The sequence below is a fragment of the Mytilus californianus genome, unplaced genomic scaffold, assembly GCF_021869535.1.
Source record: "Mytilus californianus isolate M0D057914Y unplaced genomic scaffold, xbMytCali1.0.p SCAF_3, whole genome shotgun sequence".
Taxonomy (NCBI): Eukaryota; Metazoa; Mollusca; class Bivalvia; order Mytilida; family Mytilidae; genus Mytilus; species Mytilus californianus.
The window spans coordinates 69,254,582-69,254,980 of NW_026262679.1; positions in this window are offsets into that span (position 1 = coordinate 69,254,582).

A 399-nucleotide genomic window follows, 5' to 3' on the forward strand; every position below is an offset into this window, starting at 1 on the left:
GGTTCGGGAAGAGAAATTAAAATAACTAAACTATAATACTATCTGAGTATATACCTCCTATCTTGTGGAACACCGCCAAAATATGGAAAGGGTTATCAAGAATATCAAAATCCTTAAATTGACGAATAACACAGATTTTTTTCAAGCCAAAGTTAAAAATATTTATAAAAAATGCTATTTCAAAAAATATAATACAAGTTATTTCTCATATGATTGTGGCTTTTTATCTATTTCTTGCTTGAAGAAATATTTCTCTGCTCTGAGTGTGATACAAAAAATGCATTAATTTGATAAGTTTATCCAACATCATGAAAATATATATTATAACAACATTTCCATTGGCTATTCATTAGGTCATTGATGATTTTCATAGTTGTAAACGATGTACATTTATTCTAT